We start from the raw sequence: 14219 nt of genomic DNA on the forward strand, positions 1-14219 counted from the left end.
AAACAGTAAAAGAGCTCCCAGGTGCATAGCACCCTTCCCTTGTGTGCTGAGCCCCCCAAATCCCCCCAAAACCCACTGCCCACATCTACACCATTACCATAACCCTAAGGGGTGAAGGGGCACCTACATGTGGGTACAGTGGGTTTGGGGGGTTTTGGAGGGCTCAGCATTAACCAGCACAAGTGTAACAGGTAGGGGTGATGGGCCTGGGTCCACCTGCCTGAAGTCCACTGCACCCACTAACAACTGCTCCAGGGACCTGCATACTGCTGTGATGGAGCTGGGTATGACATTTGAGGCTGGCATACAGGCTGGAAATAAAAAGTTTTAAAAGTTGGTTTTTTTGTGGTGGGAGGGGGTTAGTGTCCACTGGGGGGAGTCAGGGGAGGTCATCCCCGATTCCCTCCGGTGGTCATCTGGTCATTTAGGGCACTTTTTGGGGACTTGTTTGTGAAAAAAAAGGGTCCAAAAAAGTGCCCTAAATTCTTGCTAAAAACGGCTATTTTTTTCCATTATCGGCAAAAGCTGCCCATTTCTGTTCGGCCGATAACCATGCCCCAGTCCCGCCTTCACCATGCCTCCGACACGCCCCCGTCAACTTTGGCCATTTCCGCGACGGAGTGCAGTTGAAGACACCCAAAATCGGCTTTCGATTATACCGATTTGGCTGCCCACGGGAGAAAGACGCCCATCTCCCGATTTGGGTCGAAATATGGGTGTCTTTCTCTTTCGAAAATAAGGCGGATAGTGTCCCAAACAATAGCACTTCAATTATAAATCTTGTAACCTCATAGATATTTAACCAGGATTTATTTTATAAAGATTCTAACCAGGAGTGCCATTCAATCAATCTTATGTCACTTTTGTCCAACTTAGTTATAAGGATCAGCTGTTTTTATGGGGATCATCAGATACTACTGCAGCTCACACCATAGGAACTCAGTGTTCCTTCTTTTACCTATTGCTATTTCCTGCTTGAATTTAGATAAGAGAGTAATACTGTTTCGGTGCTATGTAGGGGGTGGAATCCTAATTGTGATTCGTGTAGTATTGTGAATTTGTCTATGTAATCATTAAGTTGTTCGGTTGCCAAACCTTCCATTAGTTTGACTACCAGTGGGATAGATGCTACTGGACGGTAGTTGGTAATGTCATTTGGGTTTTTTTCTTGGTGTCTTTTGGTATTGGGGTGAGTAAGATGTTGCCTTTTTCTTTAGGGAAGGTACCTTGTTGAAGCATGAAGTTTAAGTGGGATGTGATTTTATTAGGTAGCTGGAACATGTGTCCAATTGACAATGACTATTGGAGTACCTCTTAATCGCTTGGGTGACTGTATCGGCGGTGAGAAGAGCGAAGTTTGATCAGATTTGGTCCACTGGGTGTTCACCAGGGGATGGGTCCAGTTCATTGATGAAGTTTTCAATATCTGTGTTGTCCTGCGGTAGCATTTTCCGTAGGTTTGCAATTTTTTCCTTGAAGTACTTGGCAAGGTTATCTGCAGATGGGATGTCAGTATTGGTTGTGGTGATCGGCGTTATGTCTAGTAATTTGTTCATGAGATGGTATAGTTTCTTTGTGCCTTTGTAATCTGGCCCTGTTTTAGTTTTATAGTATGATCTCTTGGTCTGTCTTATTGCATATTTATATTTCCTTTGTAGTTGTTTCCATGCGTTAAGTGTATGATCATCTTTTATTTTTTTCCATGCGCGTTCCAATTTCCTGGATTGTGTTTTTAATTTTTTTTTCAGTTCTTCGTTGAACCATGGTATCGAGTTGTGTTTGCGTGAGGTTCTTGTTCGTAAGGGTGCTATTTCGTCTAATATGTGTTTACATCTTTTGTCCCATTCTGAGAGGTAGTTCATGGAGTCCGTTTGTGTAGTCCAATCATTATTGTATATCTGTTTCCAGAATGTTTCCGCGTCTAATTGGCCTCTCGTGGTGTAGGATGTGTGTTCTCGTTTGTGGAGAGAACCTTTTTTCCACCATTTTTGGGATAGGTTTAGTTTGTAGTGGTCGGTCCATGGTGTTTCTGTCCATTTAGTTTCTGTTATTTTTAGGTTCTGGTCCATGGATAGTTTATATGAGATGAGGTTGAGTGTGTGTCCTTTCGAATGGGTTGATTGCATGTGTGGCCATTCGAGATCACATAATTGAAGGAAGTCCTTGCATTCTCGTGCATTGGTAGAGTTTGGGTCTTCTTGCTGAAGGTTAATGTCTCCTAATACTAATACATTGGAGTTGGGTATGCAAATATTTGAGATGAAGTCCATGAAGTTTGAATGGCTTTCATTCCATTTGCATGGTGGTCTGTAGAACAGGACACAATTTAGGTGATCGAGCAGGGTTTTGTGTTTGATTCTGATCGAGGCTATTTCGAGTTGGGTTGTTATGGATTCACCTGTGGTTTCGATGGTGAAATGAGATCGGTATATAAGCGCTATGTCTCCACCTCTCTTTTCCTTTCTGGTCCAGTGAGTGATTTTATATCCTGGAGGGCATAAGCTTAGGATGATTGGGTCCTCTTGATTGTGGATCCAGATTTCAGTGATGAAGAGTAGATCAAGCTTTGCTGACATGATCCAGTCTGTTGTTATTGTTGTTTTGTTTACTACGGATATGGCATTAGTGTAGCCTACTTGAATAGTTTGGTGTAGGTCTTCTGTGTTCGGTGTTATGTGGACTTTTGTCAGTTGTCATTTCATAGTTTGTGAGGGTTTTTTGTGATTTTTTTTCCCTTCTGTTGGGGGTGTCCGTTTGTGTTCTTCCTTCATTTTGGTTGTTCTCGGTATGGTGAGGTGTGGTATATCTATTTAGTCTTTGGTAGTTGTGCAGTATGAGTATCGTGTTAATTTCTGCGAGTGAGGTGGTGAGGGTTAGGTGGATTAACGATAAGGAGTAGATTACTAGGAGTACTTTGACGGTGTGCATTGTGATTAGAGTAGAGCGTTTAGTGTAGAGCGTTAGAAAGTTTAATATTTTCTGAGTCTTGCTCCAGATGTCCCATCAATATAATTATATATTTCCACGTTCATACCGTGGATGAACCGGTTCCTGTTATTTTGCGGAAAAGCCAATAAGTTCTGAAGATGGAGATCCGCTGAACTTGGGTTTTCGGGGAGTCTTTGATGTGTAATGCTGTCAGTTGATAGGTTTTTCCTCCAACTTGATGGCTCTATTATTCTGATTGGGAAGTAACATTAGTGGTAATCTTTGGTGCAATGTAGTGAGCCTAAGCCCCGTTTGGTGACATCCGAGGACAGGTCCTGTGTCCTTCTCTCATGAGATAGCATCACAGGTACTCAGCAAGGCTGGAGTCGACCTGTGAGCCGGCAGTGATTTAGGCAGTGAGCACGCTACCCAGTTTGCTTCTTGCTCTCAGTTAGACAGGGGATGGGGCCCCTCTCGAACCGTCGTCAGATAGCGTTGCCCAGGACACTGGTTGGCCACACGCCTCTCCAATCTCCCAGATCGGGTTACCCAGGCAGCCATCTGGGACTGCGGTCTGGTCAGTCCTCCGACGACTCAGTGGCCATGTGTACAGTGCACTCGCGTTGTTCCTCTCCTGTAGCCCCGATCTAGCGGCTGGCCGGTTGAAGCTCTTCGGAATATTCTGCAGGGATAGGGAGCACAAGGTGGTCTACGGCACCAGCGGTTTGGATGGGTGCCGGTGGGTGTTCCTGCTCCCTCGTGGCAGGCCGAAGTTAAGGTGCCAAGGCTCGGACCGGCAAAGCGACTGGGTCTGACGCCACATTGAGTGGTCGGTCCCAGTCGTTGCCTGCAGGGTCATTGGGTCCACGGGGCGATAGCTTCCCTGACCTTTAATCGGACCAGGGCAACGCTGCTGTTTGGGGGGGGAGGCCGCTGTCGACTCACCGTCCCTGGTCTGGGTAGGATGATCGGGAGGTGGTCCGGTGCTCTCTCCTACTCCCTCTGGTCGATACCGCCCGTCTGGCGGTCCATCCAGCCTCCTCGTCCTCTTCTAATTCCGGCGGTCGGGTCGAACGGGCCGATTCCCTGTTTGTTGCCCATGGGGATTTCGGGTCCCCGGAGCTGGTCACTCTTGTGACCTTTAGTCGGCGGCCATCTTGAGCTTTTATTATAAGGGGTGGCAGTGGGGGTGGAAGGGACAGGGTCCACTAGACACCAGGAAATTTGGCTTGTTTTAGTTGGAGAATGGAGGGTAATGGTTGGGATTGCTCTAGACACCAGGGATTGTTTGGGGAGGAGGTCAGGTTGGGTAAGGTTAGGGGGAGGGGTGCCACTAGACACCAGGGTTATTCGAGAGTCGGGACAGGACTGGACAGACAAAATTCCTGTCAGTGCCTGAGTCAATCACCGCTCAGTAACTGTCAGGAAAGGTGATATTTATCAGAGAGCTGGACATTTCGGCAGAAATTTGCCTGCTTATTGATTATAACATGTCGCTGTATTTTTTGTGCAGTATTTTTCAGTAGAGCTGCAGCTGTACCGCACAGCTTGCTGCATCTGCCCCTGAGTTGGGATAAGAGACAGACAGAAGAAAAGGAATGAAAGCAGAGAAGGGATGACCAACATGGAAATAGCCAGGGCTGGTGAGCTGATGAAAAGCAGAGGAAAGAAAGTGAAGTCTGTGAAGGGAGTGAGTACATAGGATGGAAATGGGGAGTTAATGAAAGACAGAAGTGAATAAGAGGCTGGGGAAAGAGAGAGAGAGGGGAATGGGAGGACTAGAGAGAGGGAAAGTGAGGAGATGAGCTAAGAAGGAGCTGAGGGGTCTTTTGACAAAGGCGTGCAGAAAAATGGCTTACGGTAGTGTAGGCGCGGGTTTTGGGTGCGCACCAATCCATTTTTCAGTGCACCTATAAAAAAGGCCTCTTTTTTTCCCCACAAAAGTGGGCGTACAGCAAAATCAAAATTGCTGTGCGTCCATTTTGGGTCTGAGACCTTACCGCCAGCCATAGATCTAGCAGTAAAGAATTTGGGCGGTAATTACCTACACACGTCAAATGCCACTTGGTGCGCATCTGCTACTCATGCCAGAAAATAAAAAATATTTTTCAGACGTGCGTAGTGGACGCGTGCCAAAATTGAAATTACCGCAAGGGCCTCGTGGTAACCGGGCGGTAACTCCAATTAGGTGCTCGTTGGGCGTGCATAGGCGCCTACCTGGCTTAGTAAAAGGGGCCCTGAAAGAAGTAGATATAAAGCTGGTAGGTAAGTGAAAGGTAAAAAGAGGGAGACTGAAGACTGGAAGGGAGAAGAAAGGGAGAAATCTGAGTTAATAGAGAGGCAGGAAACCAAAAACTGAGGAAAAGACTAAAAGGGCAAGATTAGTGTCAGGGCAGGTGTAGGGGATGCATGAAAGAAGACAGGAAAATAAAATGCCTAGAAATCAAAGATAGATAAAATGCATATAAGTTTTAATTTAATAATTGAAATATGTCAGCTTTTGAAACATACATCTCTGATGTCTTTGTATTTTGCTCAGTACAGGAGGAAATACATTTCTATTTCTCTAATGTTGTGTTGCGAATACAGCCTGGTTTTATGGGGTTTCCTTCAGTTTTTGTCTGCCTATTTTTATTTTTAGCTTGCAGTCCCTTGTTCTATTATTTGTTGAGGATCTGCCTGTGTTTGAGTGTGTGACTGAGGTGAGTAATTCTGCTAGCATGTAATTTCTGTGTAGAAATCTGTACCAGTCCTGCTTGTTCTGTTTTTCCAGAAGGAGATGTATTGGTATTCTAAACCCTGATGTAATTTGTAGTGATGCCTTTTCATAGACTGATGATGTTTTTGCCAGACAGTGCTGTTTTAGCAAGGCATTTGCTATGGTCTTTGAGTCTTGTATTACTTCATAATGTACCTAGTAGTTGGCACTGCAGTGAAGTTGAGTTGCTTTTACTGGTGACACCATAATTTAATATTTTATTTATGTAAGGGGAGTTTCTCATCAATTGATTCACACTCCAGGGCTCCCACAATAGATGTATTTCTCCTGATCCCTTCAATCACTCAGAGACAGATATGGGGTACTCCAGCTCTCTTTACTCAAGATACGTACAAAACAATTATTGCTTCAAGGTAATCTTTTTATCCTGAGGTTGTACAGTATTGAGTAAATGCCACTTTCTTCCTTTATCTGTCCGTGATCTCTTTCAATAATTCTCAGGCCTTTAAGGCAAAGAGTTTCCCCTTCCACACAGATTCTTCCCAATAGGAATAGTTTTGAATACAGTCCCTCTTCCAGTAGACTAGATCTTGAGTAGGGGCTTCTGCCTCCTTGCCCCTTTGGCTTGAGGGTCAAGCTACTGCTCCACTCCTTAATCTTCTGTCTTTTCATACTCACTTCACACGAGACATAAACTCAAATCTCAAGGGAGGCTTCACTTTGGACACAAACTCAACTAGGTGTAAGGGCTGAGCCCTATACACACACTGCTTCTCTTTGCAAATCCACAGAAATCCTGTTTAAAAAATTCACACATGCTCTAGGGCAGAGGTGGGCAACAGCAGTCCTCGAGGGCCACAACCCAGTCAGGCTTTTAAGTTTTCTACAATGAATATACATGAGATCTATTTGCATACAATGGAAGCAGTGCATGCGAATCAATCTTATGCAAATTCATTGTGGAAATATAGAAAACCCAACTGTCTCATAGCCCTCAAGGACCACGGTTGACCACCCCTGCTCTAGGAGGTCTTTGATTTATATAAGGGCAGTTCCATTGCAGCCATTCCAGAAGGGGGGATGTTGCAATCAAATGGTATGCACCTCCTGTCTATTCTTACTTGGTATGGTCCTGAAACCAGGAGCGTACTGAGCTAGTGAGAGCACTGAATGGATTCTTACATATAAAATGAATATTTTAACAGTATGATGTCTAGTTATTTGTTTTTAGAATATTATTCTTTGAAGAGGGGGTGGAGAAGACTCAAGGTATTTGCTTTAATAATCAAAATTATGTAAGAAGGTCTATGAGCCTGGGCTGTGATTCTTTTAAGTATCTATTAATGCCTCTGGCCACTGTTCGTAGGCATATCCACCACTTCTCCAGTTCTCTCCTCAGTCCTCACACTGTGCCATCTGATCCCAGCTGACAGCCAGAGAGTGGCATTGGTAGCATAGCAAGCCCAATGCTTCTCTAACCTATTCCTCTTCTCACTAGCATCTTTCTCAGAGAGCAGCAGAAACCTGCAGTGTACTAGACAAGTCACACAGCTGATCTGAGCTGTTAACTGCTGGGATGAACAGGATAGAGAAGCAGTTCTTCTGCCCTGCTATCAATGAAGATTGGACCACCTAGGGGTGAGGAGAAAGAGGGGTGTGTGTGTGTGTGGGGGGGGGGGGGGGGGTTGCTGGATGTGATGTGTGTGTCACTACGCTGGGATTAGTCCTGAAAAATAAGAATCACTCACAGAGCCATACTTTGCATTTTTGTAACCATCAGATTAACAAGATTTGGAGGCAAATAAGAACATAACAAATGTTGGGTCTGACCAATGGTCCATCTAGCCTAGTATCCTACTTCCAGCAGTGGTCAATCCAGATCACAAGTACCTGGAAGAAACCCAAATAGCAACAACATTCCATGCTATCAATCCCAGGGCAAGCAGTGGCTTCCCCCTGTCTATCTCAATAGCAGACCCAGATACACTAACCACTGTTACCACATCTTCTGCAATGAGTTCCAGAGCTTAACTATTTGTTGAGTGCAAAAATATTTCCTCCTATTTGTTTTAAAAGTATTTCCATGCAATTTCATTGAGTGTCCCCTGGTCTTTGTACTTTTTGAAAGAGTGAAAAATTGATTCACTTCTACCCATTCTACACCACTCTGTACTTTATAGACCTCAATCATATCCCCCCATCTCTTTTCTAAGTTGAAGAGCCCTAACCGCTTTAGCCTTTCCTCATATGGAAGGAGTTCCATCCCCTTTATCATTTTGATTGTTCTTCTTTGAACCTTTTCTAATTCTGCTATATCTTTTTGAGATACAGCGACCAGAATTGAATGCAATACTCAAGGTGAGCAATACAGCGGCTTTATAATATTCTTGTTCTTATTTTGCATCCCGTTCCTAAAAATTCCTAGCATCTTGTTAGCTTTTTTGGCTGCCACCACACTGAGCAGATTTCAGCGTATTGTCCACAATGACACCTAGATCTTTTTCTTGAGTGCTGACTTCTAAGATGGACCCCAGTATCAGGTAACTATGATTTGGATTGTTCTTCTCAATATGCATCACTTTGCATTTGCCCAAATTAGGGCTCAGTTTACTAAGCCGTGCTGTAGGTGCGCAAACCTTTTAGCGCATGCTAATGCATAGGAATATAATGGGTGTCTCTTTTGTTAGCGCCTGCTAATTTTTAGTGTGTGCTAAAAAGTTAGAGTGCCTACAGCGCAGCTTGGTAAACAGGGCCCTAAATGTCATCTTCCATTTGGACACCCAGGCTTCCAAAGTCTTCCTGCAATTGTTCAGAAAACGCATGTGTTTTGACAACTTTGAATACTTTTGTGTCATCTGCAAATTTAATCACCTCACTCGTCATTACATTTTCTAGATCATTTATAAATATGTTAAATAGCACCGGTCCCACTACAGATCCCTGTGGCACTCCACTATTCACCCTCCTCCGTTGAGAAAAATGGCCATTTAACTCTACCTTGTTTTCTGTCCAATAACCATTGCCTCCTATCCCATGACTTTTTAATAGAATACTAGCTTCCTTGTCATCAAGCAGATGAAGCCATTACGTATGGGTTGTGTCCATCAACCCCAGCAGGGGGAGATAGAGAGCACTCAACTTTTCACAGTGCCTCATGGCCAGCTAGCTCCACTGCCTCTTCAATATTCTCTTATCTCCCCAAGCAGGGTGGCTGCAGCTTCTTCGAGCTCCATCAAAATCTGCCTGGGGGTGGCTCCTGGCTTGCCAGTTGTTAGCCGGGGTGTTAGAGGCTATAGCAGCTTCACTTTGAAGGCACATAGGTCAGCCCTATCCCTGCCTTACCCATGCCTCCGTGGATGTGGACATATTAGCTTGCTTTTCCCTGTCCTTTCCCACTCTGTGGATGCAGGCACATTGGTTCGCCTTTCCCTGCCTTTCCCACTTATCTGAGCCTCCGGAGTGATTTTATTTACCTCTTTTCCTTCTGCTTTCCTCACAGCGTAAAAAAAAAATAATAATAAATAAATAATTAAAGTCACATCGCGCTTTAGCGCAGCGATCTTGGAAAAGAGGGTTTTTTTCTTGAGATTCTTCTGCAGGACCGAAGCTGTGATACTCGGTCTAGTGAGGTAAGAGTGTTTTCTGACTCCTCCAGGGTGGGCTCGCGATCGGGACGTTTTTGGCGCGAACCGCCATTTTTGAATTTTACCGCCGTTTTCGGCGATGGCTGCGGAGACTGTAAAGCACTGTTCTAAATGTGGCAAGCGCAAATCAGCAGCGGGGCTCTGTAATTCGTGCTGTGCAGACGGTAGAGCCGGCTCGAGCATGGCGAGCGGCGATCTTTCGCGCTCAGCTGACAGCGGACGCCATTTTGGATTTTCCACATAGCGCGGCCTCCGTTGCGACGGAGAGCCCTGAATCCGGGGGGGGGGGGGTCCTGTGAGTGAGGCTAATAATAGAGCTGATAGCCCTGGGCAGGATCCGGGCGGTCAGGGAGCGGTTTTCTCCCCTGATTTTGTTTTAATGCTGCATAGGGCATACATGCTTAAAAGAGCTCTTCCACAGAGATCTTCGGACCCTCTGCCTGCCCCCCCCCCCCCCCCCCCGGTGGATCCTGGCCTTTTGGAGTTGGCTTTGCCTGTTTCTTATCCTCCTGATAAACGCAGAAGGGCTAATTCCCCTTCTGAGTGTGGCGCACCCCCCTTACCCCCCCCCCCCCCCGGGGTCTGCCTATGAGGATTCTGAGGGGTCTGGCAGAACTTCTTGGGCCGAGGAGCCAGAGTCGGGTGCAGAATTGCCACAGGAGCTTGATGATCCGTCTGCGGTGAGGATTTTCCACCACAAGGAGCTACCAGGGCTTATTTCAGATGCCTTACAAGCCCTCTCGATTGAAGATCCTGGGAGTGGCACAACCTCCTTTGTTAATCCAAGGATGGCTAGTACCAGAAAGCCTGCTCGAGCCTTTCCTTTGCATGACTCCATCCAAGAGCTTATTTTGGCTCAATGGGCTGACCCCGAGGGACCTTTGAAGGTTGCCAGGGCTATGGGGCAATTATACCCTCTGAGTGAGGAACATTTGGCTCGCTTTGCAATGCCTAAAGTGGATGCCCTGGTCACGGCTGTGACAAAGAGAACTACCCTCCCTGTTGAAGGAGGTGTTGCACTGAAGGATATTCAAAACCGCAGGCTTGATTCAGCTCTGAAGCGGTCCTTTGATTTGGCAGGTCTCACTGTTCGGGCGTCTGCATGCAGTTGTTAAGCTGCTAGAGCCTGCCTGGCTTGGTTACAGCAGGCAGTGGAACAGCCCGGTGATGGAGCGGAGACTTTATCTGAAGTGGCTCTGCGGATGGAGTCGGCCTTGTCCTTTTTGGCTGACGCCCTTTATGATATGGTCAGAGCTTTGGCTAAACAAATGGCTGTAGCAGTGGCGGCTCACCGCACTCTTTGGCTAAGACATTGGACGGCGGACATGGCCTCTAAGCAAAGGTTGGTGAAGTTGCCCTTTCAAGGCCTTCTCCTGTTTGGTGAGGAGCTGGAAAACATTGTTAAAGGCCTGGGGGATTCCAAACCTCAGCGCTTGCCCGAAGATAGGCCGAAGCCTTCTTCTATGGGTCAGGCGGTCCGCTCCTTTTACAGACCTCGCTTCCGTGAAGCTAGAAGGTACCGCCCGGGGCGTGCTACTGGGTTCACTTCTCGTGCCCGCTTTCAGCAGAGAAACTCCTTTCGCTCGGACAAATGTTCCGCAGTTGCCGGTTCAAGGCCTGGAGTTCAGGGGCGACCCTCTCAATGATGGTGCGCCGGCCCCTCATTTCCTGTCATCGGAGGAAGACTTTCCCTCTTTTTCGAGGAGTGGGCCAAAATCTCCACAGATCAGTGGGTCTTGGACCTGATCAGAGACGGATACCGAATAGAATTCGATGCCCCGGTGAGAGACGTGTTTGTGGAGTCCCCATGCGGTTCTGCCTCCAAATGGGCGGCGGTAGAGGAGACTTTGCACAGTCTGTGCCAGATAGGGGCTGTGACCCCGTTGCCTCCCGCCGAACAAGATCTAGGCCGCTACTCCATTTACTTTGTGGTGCCATGAAAAGGCGGGTCTTTTCGCCCGATCCTGGACTTAAAAGAGCTAAACAAGTCCTTAAGAGTGCGGCATTTTCACATGGAAACCCTGCGCTCCGTCATTGCGACGGTACAGCCAGGAGAGTTTCTCACGTCTCTGGACCTGAAAGAAGCTTACTTGCACATACTAATTTGGCCCCCGCACCAGAAGTTTCTGCGGTTTGCAGTGTTGGGAAAACATTTCCAGTTTCGGGCCTTGCCTTTTGGCCTCGCCACAGCTCCCCAAACCTTCTCCAAGGTAATGGTGGTAGTAGCTGCCTTTCTCAGGCAAGAGGGTATCCGGGTTCACCCGTACCTAGACGACTGGCTCATCAGAGCAGACTCAAAAAAAGAGAGTCATCTAGCTACAGCCAGAGTGGTTTCAGTCCTTCAGTCTCTGGGCTGGGTCGTCAACATGGCCAAAAGTTACCTGACCCCCCTCGCAATCTCTAGAATATTTGGGAGCCAGATTCGACACAGCCTCGGGCTATGTGTTTCTTCCCGAGCAAAGGCGGTGCAAGCTTCAGAATCATGTCCTTCTGCTCCTGAGGATGCCCCGCCCGCGAGCTTGGGACATTGTCCAGCTGTTGGGATCGATGATGGCCACCTTGGAAGTGGTGCCATGGGTGACAGCACACCTGAGACCTCTACAGTATTCTCTACTTCAACGATGGTCTCCAGTATCTCAGGATTATCAGTGCAGACTTTCTTGGCTCCCTGCGGCCCGCCTCAGTATGGAGTGGTGGCTCTTGGACAGCATGTTGCGGCGGGGAATGCCGCTGGCACTCCCCGATTGGTGCCTAGTGGTGACAGCTGCCAGCCTGAAGGGCTGGAACGCACATTGCCAGGGGAAGCATGCCCAGGGTCTGTGGACGCCCGACGAGTCGGAGTGGTCTATCAACCGCCTGGAGTTGAAAGCGGTGTTTCTGGCTCTTCTGGCCTTTCAAGTGACCCTGGAAGGATTGGCTGTCCGAGTGATGTCAGACAACACGACAACAGTGGCCTACATAAATCGACAAGGTGGCACTCAGTGCAGAGCTGTAGCCGCGCAGGCCGAACAAATTTGCCACTGGGCCGAGCTGCATCTACAGTCCCTGTCAGCAACTCACATTGCAGGTCAGAGCAACGTGCAAGCCGACTATCTAAGCAGGCATCAGATCGATCCAGCGGAGTGGGAACTAGCAGACGATGTATTCCTGCAGATATGTGCCAAATGGGCCAAGCCAGTGATGGATCTTATGGCGACCAGTTCCAATGCCAAAGTTCCGTGCTTCTTCAGCAGACGGAGGGATCCTCGCTCTGCCGGGTTGGATGCCTTGGCTCAACCCTGGCCCCTGGGCTTGCTGTATGTCTTCCATCCGTGGCCCTTGATAGGGCGAGTGCTCCTGCAGATTCAGCTGCATCCAGGAGAAGTGGTGCTCATCTCCCCGGATTGGCCCAGGAGGCCTTGGAATGCGGACCTCCGACAGATGCTGTTGGAGGCTCCCTTTCCGTTACCTCTGGTTCCGCACCTGTTGTCACAGGGTCTGGTGGCCATGGAGGACGCCTGCCGCTTTGGTCTTATGGCATGGCGATTGAGAGGGCGCAATTGAGAGATAAAGGCTACTCAAATAAGGTAATTTCCACTCTCCTGCAGGCCCGTAAGCGCTCCACTTCCGTGGCTTATGCCAGGATTTGGCGCCAGTTTGAAGTCTGGTGTGTTTCAAGAGCGCTTTCTCCGTTGCGGGCACCTGTCTCGCTGATTCTGGACTTTTTGCAGGATGGTGTACACAAAGGCTTGGCCTATAATTCCCTGTGGGTGCAAGTGGCAGCATTGGCCTCCCTGCGTGGCAAGGTTGAAAGCGTGTCCTTAGCTGCTCATCCAGATGTGGCACGGTTTCTTAGAGGGATGCTTTGGCTCCGTCCTCCCGTGCGGGCACCTTGTCCAGCTTGGAACCTGGGGTTAGTATTGAAGACCCTTCAGGGGGCTCCCTTTGAACCGCTTCGGCGTGTTTCAGAGAAAGATTTGACACTGAAGGCCGTCTTTTTAGTGGCCATTACCTCGGCGAAGACGGGTGTCAGAGCTCCAGGCAGCTGTCCTGTAGAGACCCTTTTCTGCAATTCTCAGAGTCCGGGGTCACGGTTCGGACCGTGCCTTCCTTCATGCCTAAGGTGGTTTCAGCGTTTCACCTAAACCAGCCTGTTTTTCTTCCCTCCTTTGTTGAGGAGGAGTTTCCAGATTCATTTGGGCAGTTGCACCTTTTGGATGTGCGCAGGACTCTGTTGCAGTATCTGTGAATTACAAATTCTTTCAGGACCTCTGATCATCTTTTTGTGCTGTTTGCAGGTCCTCGCAGAGGGTCTTCAGCGGCTAAAGCCACTATTGCCCGTTGGCTCAAAGAAGCTATCTTTTCAGCATATCTGCTGTCTGGCCGGGCTCCGCCTGAAGCCTTTAAGGCACATTCCACAAGAGCGATTTCCTCTTCCTGGGGCGGAAACTGGAGCACCCTCTCTTCATGAGATTTTGCAGTGCTGCAACATGGGCTTCTAAGCTCTCTTTCAGCCCGACATTACAAGCTGGATGTGGCTGCCAGGAAGGGATGCACGATTTTGGAGCACAGGTGCTAGCGCGCGTGGTGTGGCATGTTCCCAACCTATTTAGGGATTGCTTTGTTACATCCCATACTAAGTGGCTTCATCTGCTTGATGACAAGGAATGGAAAATTAGGTTCTTACACTTGTCAATTTTCTTTCCTTTAGTCATAGCAGATGAAGCCATGAGCCCTCCCTGTATGATTGTCTGTATTGCAGTGATTCTGATTTTAGGTGCTGTTCTTGTTTCCTGAAGTATATTCCTTCCTTGGGAGTCGGGAAAACAGTCTTCAGGTATTCTGTTACAGTTATAGGAGGATGAGTTCATTCCCTCCAGTTCATGTTTTGGGGAGGATGAGTTTATTCCCTCCAGGAGGATGCAAGTATTCCCTCCATGTTTATTACA

Source organism: Microcaecilia unicolor, chromosome 8 (genome assembly GCF_901765095.1).
Source record: "Microcaecilia unicolor chromosome 8, aMicUni1.1, whole genome shotgun sequence".
Lineage (NCBI taxonomy): Eukaryota > Metazoa > Chordata > Amphibia > Gymnophiona > Siphonopidae > Microcaecilia > Microcaecilia unicolor.